This window comes from Callospermophilus lateralis, unplaced genomic scaffold, assembly GCF_048772815.1.
Source record: "Callospermophilus lateralis isolate mCalLat2 unplaced genomic scaffold, mCalLat2.hap1 Scaffold_146, whole genome shotgun sequence".
Taxonomy (NCBI): domain Eukaryota; kingdom Metazoa; phylum Chordata; class Mammalia; order Rodentia; family Sciuridae; genus Callospermophilus; species Callospermophilus lateralis.
Genome location: NW_027512598.1, coordinates 1,014,294 through 1,027,329, shown reverse-complemented (window position 1 = coordinate 1,027,329; position 13,036 = coordinate 1,014,294). Strand labels below are relative to the sequence as shown.

Genomic DNA, 13,036 nt, shown 5'->3' with positions numbered 1-13,036 from the left:
ATCTACTTGTCATTCAGATTTTTTTCTAGATATATACAGTATATACAGACACTACAGATAAAGTCATACTTTTCTCCTTTGTATATAATGAGTTTATCTTAAATGTAATCTAAATATAAAATGGTATTAGAATTTTGCTAATTCGTTATCTTTCTTGAGAGATGAACTGTTTGTTGGTTTCAAATTCTGATATCTCTGGAAAGACGAACAAGTTACAGCAAAATGTGAAATTGGTAGGAAAGAGGTAAAAAAAACTGATTTTGAATGACTAACACTCATCTGCTGATTTTCATATATTCTTTACATATTGCTATGAAGCCGTGTCTCCAACGATGCTTTGAAAACCACATATTGAAAGACTGAGTCATACACATCAAAGCCAGCAACATCGCTGTGGTTCTATTACCAATTTAACTCAGGAACTAAAATGCCTGCCTGACTCACTGCAATAGGCAGTGAGATTTCATTAAAAAAAAAAAATCTCCGCCATCCAAAAGAGAGAGGGTCCTTTAATGGAATCAGAAACTGGAAAGGAAGAATTGTGTGGATTTTGTTTAACATTTGGGTTGACATTCAGGGTGCTACTTATTTTCTCAACTGCATTTTAATAAAGCCTGTAAGTTTATTCTCAGGTGTGAAGAAAACAATTCCTGTTCTAGTTTTGTTTTAAATTTTGAGAAAGGATAAAATGTGCTTATTTCCATTTTCTATCATTGAAGGAAAAAGCATACTGGAATGCAAGTTTAGAAAATGACTTTCAAATGCTCAGGGAAATTCATGCCAGTATTTCGCAAAGGGACATGGCATTTGGGGTGACAAAGCCCTTTCGTGGGTCCTTCTTTATCTTTTAACCATTAATTCATGGGGCAGAGGCAGATCAGATGGTTATTATTACCTCCACATTTTGTAGATGAATAATTGAGAGGTACAGAGAGCAGAGTGATTTCTAGAGTCTCACAGCCATTTAGTAGTGAGTACACTGAACCAGGTCACCCTCCTCTGCTCCAGAGCAGCATTTTCCAAAAACACTCCTGAATCACAAACACCACCCGCTTCCAGCAGGGTAAGTGTTTAAATGTATTTTTCAACCCGTGGAGTTTAAATCATTTAAATCTTTAAAATGATACTTATTAACTCTTCAAACAATGCTTTCATAACTGGAAAAGAGTTTTTGGAATAAATGAAGAGTTTTCCAATGCAAATAAGAAACTCTGTGTGTGTGTGTGTGTGTGTGTGTGTGTGTGTGTATGTCGGGGTGGAGGTTTTTCTCCATAGGCAGTGCTTAAACTCATAGCTTAAGAACATTTGTATCAAAAGTTTGCAGTATGTAACATGTAAATTCCTTTGGTTTATCAAGTAAATATTAAGGCATTTCAGATTCCTCTAAAAGGATTTACTGTTGTTTTATTATACTCTTATTTTACCTATAATGAAGTAGAAAGTTAAAAACACAAAGTTGGAAAAAAAAACATGCATAATCACTGTGTTTCATGAAAGCACTTATTATGGTAACCAATGAACTTTCCAGTAAATAATAAAAAAGAATAAATATCACCATAGGGCATTTACAAGGAAAAATAGTACCATAGGTATATAACTTGACACAGGGTGAACATTCGAGATGGCTGATGTGGATCCTCTTGCATCCATATCTGTCAAAGATGATAAACAGCTCATTAAGAAGGACTATACCTCTGATAAGTAGATGCTGATCCATAGTGGGGGGGCATGGGAAAAATGGTCGAACTGTGATTGGGCCAAGGGGAGGGAGGGTAGGGGTGGTGCATGGGGGCAGGAAAGATGGCAGAATGAGATGGACATCATTACCCTAGGTACATGTATTACTGCACATATGGTGAGATGCTACATCCTGTACAACTGGAGAAATGAAAAGTTGTGCTGCGATTGTATACAATGGATCAAATTGCATTCTGCTGTCATATAGACCTCATTAGAATAAATAAAAAAATAAAGGAGGACTGTATTAACAGGTAGTCAGAGTGGTAGAGAATGCATGCATATGTCTCCCAAAAATCACACATTGACATCCTAGCTCCAGTGTTGTGACATTAGGAAATGAGCTTTTGACAACTGACACAGAACTAGCTGCATCTTAATATAAGAGTTCCCAGTCTCCAGAACTGTGAAAAGTTAAATTTCTGTAGTTATAAGACACCCTGTCCAGGGTGTATTCTTACAGCATTCTGAAGGACTAAGACGCAGACAAAAGTGATGGGTTTCCTGTCAAAATCAAATCATGGCATGAACCTAACCTGGCACTACAAGTCCTTATTTTATCGATCAGTGTAACACATAGGTGTTACCAAGGGTATCCATAAAAATACCGACGTGTTTAGGATTTCTTAAATGAATCTAAGCTTTGTTTATCTAGTATTATTTAACTTTAATTGAAATTGAAAAAAATCCAAGTCAGTCATTTTGCTATTAATGATACCTGGTCACAAACAATTTCAGATAACTTGATGGTTTAATGAAAGAAAACGTCATTGGATGAATGTCTGGAAAATCTACTTGTTTCTATTTTATGCAGATGAATTATCGTACTTAATACAAGACATCACCTTTTAAAATGCAATCGATGAAAGCTCCATTTTCAGAGATGGCCTTGTGCAGGCACTGGTCTGTGCAAGCTCAGCAAGTCCACAGACATCAGACGAAAAGGCTGCTCTTGACTCAGCAGCCTGAAAATGCCACGGTGGCGTCTGTCCCCGCAAAAGCACAGAAGCTGCTTCTTCGAACAGTGCCCCTCTGTCCACGCTGTTATGCTAATTCTGACACCCTGCACAATGCAAGAAGCAAGGAGCATTCCCTACTGTAAAGCCTCAGCAGATAACAGTTAGCAACCTGATTCCTGTTTGGGTCTCCTGAAGCACACACAGATGTACAAATCTCTGCAGTCTGAAATAGTTGTTTACATACTTATTTACAGACAGGTAGCCCCCATTTTCTTATTACTTTTAGTTCAAGTGTGGCAGGTTATGATTTCATAGAAAGAGAGAATTCCTGCAAGGGTTGGTCTCTCCCATTTTCTTCAGTCATTTTCTTTTTCAAGATTAAAGAAACTTGCTTCAGTCTTGGTCACCTGCTACTATATAGACTAAACCACAGTCTATAAATGAAAACAGGGAACAAAGTTATTTACATCACTGAGGATTGTAGAATAGACTATGAAGACAGGGTAGGCTCCATGTTACTTAAATTGAGGCCTGAAAACTCCAGACACAGGATTTCAAAGTGAAGATACAAGTTCTCTTCCATGGTCACTGATAAAAATATGTATGCTGGGGTTTGTTCCTCTTCACTCTAAAAGTCTACTTTCTTTATTTTTTTAAAAATATTTTTAGTAGTCAATGAACCTTTATTCATATTTCTATCTATCTATCTACCTATCTATCTATCTATCTATCATCTATCTATCTATCTATCTACAGTGCTGAGAATGGAAGCCAGTGCCTCAACACATGTCAGGCAAGTTCTTTTCCACTGAACCACAACCCCAGCCCCCTAAAAGTGTACTTTCAATGGTGAAATAGCTTTCATTAGGATTTTAAGAGGAAAGAGCATGAAATTCCTCTGAAACTTGGAACACATTTCTTTAAAAATGTCATCTTTTTTTTGTGTGCCACGTGTAAAAGTTTCATGACTTTGCCAATGCTGATTTTCCTACTGAAAGAATTGATAAGATCCATATATAGTTTTTAGGAGGCATACAACTGGAATATCAGAGGTCTTAAAAACAGGGCATGGGTTAAGGCTTGCCCATGAGAACTGCTTTGGGAATCCTATTCTAGGCAATCTATAGGTGCAATAAATAAGGGAAATAATTCAAATGAATGGAGTTTTAAACTACTTTTCCTTTCTGTGCTCATATTTTTCCCTGTTCTGCACCACTCTAGAGGTTTTCTTCCTGGTTTTACTTGCTCATGTTGCAAAATCACCTTGTGTTCACATGAAGGGCATGCTGGGAGAAAAGGGTGGGTGGAGGGAGGGGCAGTAGCTGATGGGCTCCTAGTGGCTAACAACACTGACGCAGGTCAAGGGGAAGCTGAGTCCAACCAACTTACTGGTTATTCTTGGAATCCTGATCTGCTCACTGCTGTGCCATCCCCTCCATCTGTGGTAGCCTTGACTTCAATAATGTAGTCCTCTTGAAAGGGCAGCACAAGTTCAGCTGAAGTTTGGTTTGTGTTCAGCACTTGCACGCTATTTTGACTGCTAGTCCTATAGAATACCTAAAACGCACGAACAAATACACTTCATTCTTACATTACCTTCTTTTACTTTCTTCACATACTCTCGTTGCTCTGAAATTATTTTGTCATTCTGTCCACATCAGAATACAAAAACACATTCCCAGCTCCATGCATAGGTCCTGGATTATGGATTAGCAGACACTAGGATCATTATGCTCTCAAAATCAAGGAGGTGGGGAAGAGCAGCTTTCTGCCCTGGAGGAGCTTGTTAGAAATATAGAAAGCTGATTAACACAATGCACAAACATCGTGTCCACAATTCCCATGTGAGCAGCATTATTTCATGTAAATCTGAATTTAACAATTCAGAGAGTTTGGTAGTATACCCTTTTATGAAAAACTTGATGTTTATGTCAAAATTGGATTACTGAAATAATATCATCAAAATTTTTAAAGATTTGCAAAGTATAAGTGAAAAAGGGAAAATACAGTGTTGCAAATGATTCAACTTACTTTATAGCCTGTTACTTCTGATTCATTCTCCATTGCTTTTACTTGTTCCCAATTAAGTAACACTTTAGTGTCTGTAGCAATCCAAACCACATTCCCAGGAGGCTGACTGGGAGCTTGCAATGCAAAAAGGAGAAATTAAAACTGATTTGAGCATGGAGTACTGTTTTACATGAGCAGATACATGCTGAGCACCGAGGTGACTGCAGGGACTCTCTGGTAAGGCATGGTATGTAGATGGAATCAGGAAAAAGAAAAATTAACAGAATAGAAAAACTTCCTTTAAAAGGGGAATTTCAATTAAACTGTGAGAAATTGCATGTTATCATATTCAACACATAATTTATTTTACTTTAATTTTTTGCGGCCAGGGGTTGAACCCAGGGGCGCTTCACCAATGAGCCATATCCCCATCTCTTGATTTTATGTTTTATCTTGAGACAAAGTCTCATTTAGTTGCTTAGAACCTCTCTAAGTTGCTCAGATTTTGAACTTGCAATCCCCCTGCTGCAGCCTCCCAAGCTGCTGGGACTACAGGCTTGTGCCACCACACTTGGCTCAACACATACTTTAAGGATTTAATGCACTTCAAGTCTCCCAGAAGACAAACTGACAATACAGAGACACAAGTTCCTTTATCCACCACTAGAGGGATGCTTGAGGGTGAACCAGGAAAAGCAGGCATTTGGACTTGTTTTGACACACAGAGAGGCTGAGAGAAATTGCCAAAGGAGCAGATTAAAGTCACATGAAATGAAGTGTGGATGATTTTCAAGCCAGTGTTGTAAGATGAGATGGGCAAAATGAGAGGCAATCAAAAATAAGAATTACTTAGATTTATTCTCGTGAAGTAATAGCTACACATGTGAAAAATTGCCACAGAGAATCCATATTTTAAAGTCTTTTTTCTGAGTTCAAATCAATTTTTGAGAAAAATAAGGCAAAACACTAAAAATTTAATGAGAATTCCATTAGAGGATTAATGAAACTCTCATAGGTTTATAAACATGGAGCCACAGCTTAGCAACCTGGAGAGGAAACTGGTTCTGGGGGACTCGGGTGGACGTGGTCAGAAGCACTCCCTAATATGGATGGATGGGACATTAGGGATTCAGTTCCTTGTCAATTGCAAAACAGCAAACATATTACTCATTTTTCAACAGCATCACAATTGCCCAAAACATGCTGAAATATCTTATTCTTGTGGATTTAAGCACAGAATGTGATTTGGTTAACTGAATTTGTAATGGGAAAGTGATATAAACAATTACCTCTCCAGAGGAATTTCTAAACATCATTGACTCACGCCAGGATGGAAATACAACTGGACTTACAGATGGAAAAAGCTCTCATGTGCAGTTATGTGGCTAATAACACCGTTCAAGACTGTCCTCCTGGTGGGTTCTTTGGTTGATTGTGTCCTCTTTAACACTGTTCTGTTGCCTTTAAATTTTTGTGATGTGATACTAACAGATCAGCTCAGATTGTCTACACTGCAATGCTGTGATAAGACATCTGTAAGAATGTATATGGGCAATTGCTTAGGACTGAAATACTAGGGATTTGGTTGCCCAGTCCAGATGCTATGAACCCACACTTGTTAGAACACTTTCCCAGCGCCTGTGATTCCCTGTGGCTGACAGCGCCATAAAAGGACAGCTTGATTTGATGGAGCTCAGAAAACATCCTTCATTCAGCATGGTTTGGCCTACCAAAATATGGGTGCTTACAAGTTATAGAAAGTTTGAGTAATTTTGGGTAAATACACTGACCCCCAACAGCAGGCTGGCAGAACATAGGACTGAAAATTGGGATTTGTCTTGTGTGAGTCCCAAAATAGATGACTTGAATGAGTTCAGCCTGAAATGAATATGAATACTCTTTGAAATGACAAAAAGAAAAAAAAATCTGAAAAATGAAAGAGGAAAAACAGAGGGTTTCAAAGCTCTTTTCAAATCATATCAGTGTTTCCTGAGCACCAGAGAGACATGTTCCATTTTGATCATTTTGCTATTTTTGAAAAACGCACTTGTTTAAAAGCATAAACATTTATTTCAGCCACATTCTAAACATTAACATTCACATAATAATGAGCTGGATGTGCTAATTACATTGTTTGATAGTATTTAAAGTAAATTAAACTAATATTTCACTTAGAATTTTACAATCACATGAATAATCATCTGCCTTATTATGACAGGGAAGAATGACACTATGTGGGAGATTCTGGGCCAGATGAACTTTCTTCCATTTTCAAGGTTCTATTGTTGCTAGTAACAAATGCATAGTAAATGTCCATAAAGTGTGAGAAATTCCAGAATATTCTTTTTAAAAATTCCCTGCATTGTCACGGTACCTATTTGAAAAACTCAGAGTTAATAAACAAAGATGCATACTTGTCACTCATGTTCATTTACAACAATGAAAAGGTTAACACAATCATTTTCACAATCTATCAGCACATGAATGGATAAACAAAAGGGGGCTATATGCATATGCCTTTAAAAAGAATGAAGATCTAGGCATGGTGGCCCATGCCCGTAATCCCAGTGGTTTTAGAGGCTCAGAAAGGAGGACAGAAGATTCAAAGTCAATCTCAGCAACTCAACAAGGCTATAAGCAACCTATTGAGAACCAGTATCAAAAAACAAACAAACAAACAAAAAGTAGCAAGGGTTGGGGATGTTGCTCAGTGCTTAAATGCCCCAGGGTTCAATCCCTGGTACCAAAAAAAACAAAAATAAAACAAAAGGAATGACATCATGACATGTTCTATTACATGGATGGACCTGGAAGACATTATGCTAGATGAGATTAGCCAATCATACAAAGAAATACTGTGTGATTCTGTTTATATATGATAACATGGAATAGTAAAATTCAGAGATGGAAAGTAGGATGGCAGTTGCCTGGAGCTGGGGAGGGGAATGGGACCTGGTCTCATGGATGGAGAGCTTCAGTTCTGTGCAGTGGAGAAGGTCTTGACCATCTCACACAGCTGGATCAGTGCCCTTAACCTTATTTTAACCCTATTGCAAATGTGCATTAAAAAATGGCCAAGATGGTAAATTCCAACTTATGAATATAATTCAGTACAATTAAAAATTTTAACACAATCCTAAGATAGTTAACTAGGAAGGGGTGTTATGTGGATTCAAAACAGCTCTGTTTAATTCTGGACCCTGATGACCTTATACTTTTCTACCTGGCATTAGGTGGGGCTGTGAGGCTCCTGCTGCCCCCTCTGGGGAGAGGACGCACCACCCTGCTCCTTGGCATCATGGGGACTTCAGGCTTCATTACTGGATATGCTTTCACCAGTGAAATAAGAGCAAATAAGAAACAGGTGGTTTCAATGAGGGAGTTTTAAGAAAAAATGGAAGGGCGTGGCTGGCCTTTCTTCTTTCTGTTTTTTTTTTTTTTTAGTGCTGGGAACTGAACTGGCCTTTCTTCTTTCTGCCATGAGACCAGCACATCAGTGAGAGTGGCTGTTCCTAATGTCTGGGCCATGGAGTAAAGATGGAACAGATCAGGTCTGAATCTCACTCATGATCAACATTTGGTGACTAGTAGAAAAGAGACACTATTTAGTTGTAAGCCATTGAGGAGTGGGGACCTGTGGAACTGCACTGAACTGGCCCTATGTGACTGATATGGCCAGTAGGCTATAGAGCTTTGAAGGCGCACTGTGAACTTCAAAGGCACAGAGAAGGTGTGAAGTGGGAATGGGCAGGGGATCTCGACAGCGCATCTCTCCTAGGACTTCTCATTTTACTGTTCTGTGCAGAAACACAACCCAGAATAGGCTGACTCAATTTCAAATGTTTTGGGGCCTAACTTGATGTGTGGTCTGCATTTTGAATATTTTTGGAAATTATTTATCAACAATCATATCTTATAGATTTTTTCCTCTGTCAGTTCAATTTCTATTATTGCAGTATGCTAAGACAGAAAACGTGGCAACAAATGAATTTATTTTGTATAAAGGCAGCATCTCCTAAGATTTGTAGAATAACACTGAGTGGCAGGCTATAAGATTATGTGGATACTTTTAAATGTTACATAACAAAATAGTTTTATCTTGGAGGGTTTTTCTTAGGCCCTCTGGGTTGACTGTCACTCCTCAATATCAGCCCTATCAATTTACTTATTCTGTAAACTCAGCATGCAAAAAGTGGCCACTATGATATTTCTAAGACCAAATAAAGTGAGGAATATAAGACATTCCTACAATAGGAAAATGACTAAATAATTTGTGGGGTGTTATCACAAAAGAATAAGATATAGTACTATGATACAGAGGTAACTAAATACACAGCATAACCTTCAAGAGATGTTTTATGTAAGAGAAATAATCCATGGAACACAAGTCTGGGAGGAAAAGACAAATTATTTTAATGATCTTATTTCTGCACGACAGGATAGTATTGTGGGTGATTTTATTTTCTCCCCCTCTCCCCCACAAATTTTCTATAGTAAATATGTTTTCCTCCATATAATAAAAAATAGAGGTTGTTCATCTGGAGAACATTGTTGTGTGGAGTTTTCAGGGATAATGTCTCCATACTGGTGACTGTACCTGGCATTTCCTTTAAAAATATGGGATTTCAAGAACATATACTTGCAGAGATTAATTATACAAAACTCAGTATGTTTCTCAGCTCCTTCTCTTGGACACCTGATGGTAATAAGATGACTTTTATGAAAGGGAATGCTGTCAGCAGTAGCTGAAAAATACACTCGGCACGGACTTCCCTTGAGATGATCATCAACATTAGTAAGCAAGCTGCCCAAAAATGTGGCACTGGGCAGAAATCAAGTAATCAAAAGCTACTTTCTGTCCAACAGGGAGAAAGATTCATTTCAGAATCACTTAAAGTATTATAAATGGACTTAAATCTTTGGATCACAGGAAATGGACACCATGTTTTGAAACAGAAACATCTACTTTATGACTCATCCAAAACTCAGAAACTAAGATGCCCACTCTCCCCAGAGGGTTCGGATGATAGAAAACAGTCCTTAGCATTCTGGTAGGAATACTGCTACCCTGAAGAGGGAACTAAACTAAACCAATTCCACCAGGAAGAGAAACAGACCTGGAGAGAGTCACTGTTGAACAGATACTCATTGGGCAGCAGCTCTGATTACTTGGGAGAACTCAGGAGTTAAATAATGATCAAACCTGACAATGTCTATGCCTCAAAGAGATGAGACTCCAGCAAGGAGTGGGGGCAGCAATCAGATGACCACATGCAAGATGTGGTATGCACGTGGCTCTAAGTGGTGCCCCAGAACATAGCAGGATAAGGGGATATCAGGAGACGCAGGGCTGCTGATTAAATATGGACTCAGGGGGAACTGAGGACATACTTCAGGGAGGGCCTAAGAGAGGTAGGAGTGTCTCCTGGCCATCTGGACAGCAAAGGTCAAGGCCCCACAGGAAAAGTGAAATGGCAAGTCAGCTCAGGAGAAAATGAGCAGGAACAGGAAGTGGGGATAGATTGTAGAAGACCTTTTTGGGTATTTTAAGGATTTATATAAAGAGTGGCAATCTTTGTAATGTTTTGAATAACCAATAAAAAAAATAAATAAATGAGTGGATGGAAAGGGAGTGGAGAGGTCTGAGCAACAGTGTGACACCTTTAGGATCACTCTGACCCAGGGCAGAACATCTCGACAGTAAAGGCCAATACCCTGATCAATGGGAGAGATGGGGTAGTGTGTTCTAGGGTGAATGCAGTAAGTGGTAGATTCTCAGCAAATTTAAAGTCAGATACTGCATCCATTGTAGGGTATGAGAGAAAGAGCGTTAATGACGACTGGGATCCGCTGGCCCAAGGGACTGAAATAATGGGGGTTGCTTTTGCTGAAATTGTAGAAGATACAGGTTTGTAATGGCTGGGAGTGCAATCGAGAGCTCAATTTAAGAAATGTTTAATTTCAGCTTTTGCTGAAATTGTAGAAGATACAGGTTTGTAATGGCTGGGAGTGCAATCGAGAGCTCAATTTAAGAAATGTTTAATTTGAGTTCTTATTAGATAATTCTTGAGGATGTCGAGGGCCTGGATCCATCCACATTGACAACCACAGTTACCTCTTGAATTTTCGGTTATGCAAAGCAAAATATTGGTCCTACAGATTCTTTCTTGTGAATTCTGGATGTAAAACTCTGACAAAGTCTCCTTTTAGAAAATAACGAAATTTTTCCATTTTGAAGCCATCTGCCACTATTCCTCATCAGCCTCACTGACGATGATGTTGTCAAGAGCTCACTCTCTGGGTTGCATGTGACAGAAACACAACTTAGATTACTTCAAGAGGCTAATCAATGTTAACTTAAAAATGCTTTTAAAAAGCCCAAGTATTTGGATATCAAAAAAATTAAGTGTTTAATGGAAGCTACAGTACTATCCTTGAGAATCCTTGTGTTATTTTACGTTAATCAGAAATATCACCTATGCTCTGTGCTGATATAAGCCTTGCATATAGAATTCCAGGATTCTGAGTAGGTGATAGTCGCGCCTTGGAAGCAAGGTGGTAAAAGGCTGCAGTGTGTGTTCCGAATTTGCAATGTGCCGACAAGAAGAAGCTCATCCGATTAATGGTAGTACTTCCAGGTTGACCTAGGTTTTGAGGATTCAACCACTCAGCCAGCCTTTCCACAGATAATGAGTGCTAGGTTTGGACTGGTGAGTGAGTTTGGAAGGACTCTTTCCCTTCAAGGGTGACATATCGAAGGGGGAGAAAGAGAGCACGTAAAAAACAAATGCCATCTTAGTTCTTTATGCACCAGGGATACAGATCATTTTCTTCCTAGTAATATTCACAAGCGCATTACTATAATTCTTAAACAGGATTTAGAGCTGGACCCTGTCAAAGGTTAGGATGATTAGTAGGAATAGTTTTAAAAGAGTCACTTTTACTTCTATTTTGGCACATGTTTGAACAATTGTTAACATAAAATTTAAAAATTAAATGTACCATTTAATATGCCCAGGGGTTTTAATGATCTTTTATGGATTTCCCACACATTGTAGCAAACTTTTCCTTAATAACATCTGCAGGTCACCATGTGGAGTGTAGGCAAATTGAAGCACCAGGAGGGCATAATTTTGAAGAGATTTTATTCAGTTGTTGAAATTCCTATCAGAGGACTGATCTATCAGCACAGAAACCCTGTCTATCTGTGATTACCTTACCCAGCTCCTAAGCACAGAGCAAACTCAAAATAGATACTAGCACCACATGAGTCATGAATATTTTAATCATATGGTTAGAGGAGTGCTTAAGAGCATTTCTGGGTCTGTATGGCTGTCCTGCCACGTTCTCTGCTTTTTCTGTAAAGTCATCTAGCCCTATGTGCCACAGCCCTTTCATCTCTAGAGTGAGGATCCTCACCACTTCCAGGCCATGCAGTCGCTGTGAGAATTAAGAATCAATACAGGAAAAGTACTTGGAACTGTGACTGGAAATTGCTCACTAAGTATTAGTCATTCATAGTATAATTATCATTATCACTGTTACGGACAAATTTGTACTTTAAATTGGTTATTTATATGCTATATCTAAATTATAAAAGGTTTTTTCCTTCTTCTTGCAATTTTACTTCATTCATTGTATGTTATTGTTACATTCTCACTAACTTATAATCGGCCTCTTCCTTTGTGAACTGTCTTCCCAATTCACTGTTTTTCACCAATTCCATCATGACATTAAACCATCTTGTGTGACCATATTTCCCAATGAGTAATCACATCGATTATCAAGTCTGAAGAAAGAGCTCAACAAAGCTGTCTGCATACATCTTCACAATCAGAATTTCAATATATAAATAATGGGGTATTTATATGTTTTACTAATTCAGAACTGTTACTGGGAAAGACAAACATATTTAGTAAAAAGTTGTAAATACAGAACGTTTTCAGTGTACGTATTTCCAAGCCAATGTTCTCCTTTTTTCTAAGAGCAGCCACATGATATGCATGATATTGGTTAGCCTTCCCTCATGATCAGGCAAGGATAATGTTCAACTGCCATAGGAGCTGCTGCTTGTGAAGGTACTAAAATGTTTTGTTGCTAAACTTTTGCTCTGTGATATTCATTATGCTGGTAAGCTACCAGCCATGCTCTTTCCCCCCTTATACATAATGCAAAGATAAATGTGCAAACTTCCCTGATAAAATTGATGCTTATCAATTAACATCTAAAGCAGTAGGATTATGTTTATATATATTTTAAACTATCAATAACAATGCTGGCCCATTATATCCAATTTCATGTAATTAAAGTTGTTAGACATTTTAGCCAGT

The 13,036-nt window shown here is 38.2% G+C and overlaps 1 pseudogene; it reads right to left on the bottom strand.

Annotated features, from left to right (window-relative positions):
• Nucleotides 1-1,551: 1,551 nt before the first annotated feature.
• Nucleotides 1,552-13,036, bottom strand: part of LOC143387615 (contactin-3-like) — a 93,058-nt pseudogene continuing 81,573 nt past the window's right edge.